Source organism: Pelecanus crispus, chromosome 1, assembly GCF_030463565.1.
Source record: "Pelecanus crispus isolate bPelCri1 chromosome 1, bPelCri1.pri, whole genome shotgun sequence".
In the NCBI taxonomy this organism is placed as follows: domain Eukaryota; kingdom Metazoa; phylum Chordata; class Aves; order Pelecaniformes; family Pelecanidae; genus Pelecanus; species Pelecanus crispus.
This window is the reverse complement of record NC_134643.1, coordinates 1561932-1563905: the sequence shown is the minus strand read 5'-3', so window position 1 is coordinate 1563905 and position 1974 is coordinate 1561932.

The window sequence follows — 1974 nt, the reverse complement described above, 5'->3', positions numbered from 1 at the left end:
GCGCTGCGCCCCGCCGCGGCGCCGCCGAGCACGTGTGGGCCGGGCCCCGCGCCCCGCCCCGGCCCCGCCCCCGCCGCGCCCATTGGCTGCCCGCGCCCAGGGGCGGGGACGGAGGACACACCTCCGCCCTGCCATTGGGCGGGGGGCGTGGCCAGAGGGGCCTCGGGGCGGCCCGGGGGGGGGGGCGGAGGTGTTGTGGGGGGCGGGCGGGGGGGGTAACCCAGGGGGTGCCGGGGGGTTTGGGGGGTGCAGGGGCGTGGGGTATGGGTGCCCTGGGGGGGGAGCTGGGGGGTGGGACGGGGGTGGGCCTGGAGGTGACAGGGTTGGGGGGGTTGGGGTGCCCCTGGGGGTGCTGGGGGGCTTATGGGGTGTCCCTGGGGGTACTGGGAGCGAGAAATGATTGGGGGGGTTGGGGTGTCCCTGGGGGTGCTGGGGGGGTTATGGGGCGCCCCTGGGGGTGCTGGCAGGGTTATGGGGGAGTCCCTGGGGGCTGCTGGGAGCAAGAAATGATTGGGGGGGGTTGGGGTGTCTCTGGGGGTGCTGGGGGGGTTGGGGTGTCCCTGGGGGTGCTGGGAGCGAGAAATGATTGGGGGGGTTGGGGTGTCCCTGGGGGTGCTGGGGGGGTTATGGGGTGTCCCTGGGGGTGCTGGGAGCAAGAAATGATTGGGGGGGTTGGGGTGTCCCTGGGGGTGCTGGGGGGGTTGGGGTGTCCCTGGGGGTGCTGGGAGCGAGAAATGATTGGGGGGGTTGGGGTGTCCCTGGGGGTGCTGGGGGGGTTATGGGGTGTCCCTGGGGGTGCTGGGAGCAAGAAATGATTGGGGGGGTTGGGGTGTCCCTGGGGGTGCTGGCAACTGGGGTGTCCCTGGGGGGGGGGAGGTTATGGGGTGTCCCTGGGGGTGCTGGGAGCAAGAAATGATTGGAGGGGGTTGGGGTGTCCCTGGGGGTGCTGGGGGGTTATGGGGGAGTCCCTGGGGGTTCTGGGAGCAAGAAATGATTGGGGGGGGGTTGGGGTGTCCCTGGGGGTGCTGGCAACTGGGGTGTCCCTGGGGCTGCTGGGGGGGTTATGGGGTGTCCCTGGGGGTGCTGGGGGGGTTATGGGGTGTCCCTGGGGCTGCTGGGAGCGATAAATGCTTGAGGAGGGGGTTATGGGGTGCTCCTGGGGGTGCTGGGAGCCAGAAATGATTGGGGGGGGGTTATGGGGTGTCCCTGGGGCTGCTGGCAACTGGGGTGTCCCTGTGGGGGCATTATGGGGAGTCCCTGGGGGTGCTGGGAGCAAGAAATGCTTGGGGGGGGTTATGGGGTGCCTCTGGGGGTCCTGGGGGGGTTATGGGGTGTCTCTGGGGGTGCTGGGGGGGTTATGTGGTGTCCCTTGGGGTACTGGGAGCAAGAAATGCTGGGGGGGGGGGGGGGGGAGGGCTTATGGGGTGGGTGCCCTGGGGTGCTGGGAGCAGGAAATGCTTGGGGGGGGGGTTTGGGGTGTCCCTGGGGGTGCTTGGGGGTGGTGTTATGGGGTGTCCCTGGGGTGCTGGAGGGCGGGCTATGGGGTGTCCCTAGGGCAGATGGGTTGGGGGAACGGGGCAGGGGGGAGCTGGTGGCTGTAGGGAGCCCATGGGGCTAACGGGGGTGCGGGGGGGGGTGGCCATGCGGGTAACGGGGTGCTGGGTCCTGCTGGCACCTGGGGGGGCTGCAGCTGCCCCACTGCAGGCGGGGGCCAATGGTCCCCATCCCCGAGGCAGCCCCCCAGTGTCACCCGTGGACTGGGGTTGTCCAAACCCTCGGTACCACAATTTTGGGGCTGGGAGAGATCGGGATTTCCCCTCCCCGCTCCTCTCCTCTCTCCCTCTCCACCCAATATGGGGGGGATGGTTGTTTTTAGGGGCGACCACGCAGGCACCCGGCCGGAGAGGTGCTGGACGCTCCCTCCTGCTGCCGCTCGTGTCCACATCCTTCCCCAGCCGCTGGAAGAACAAAGTC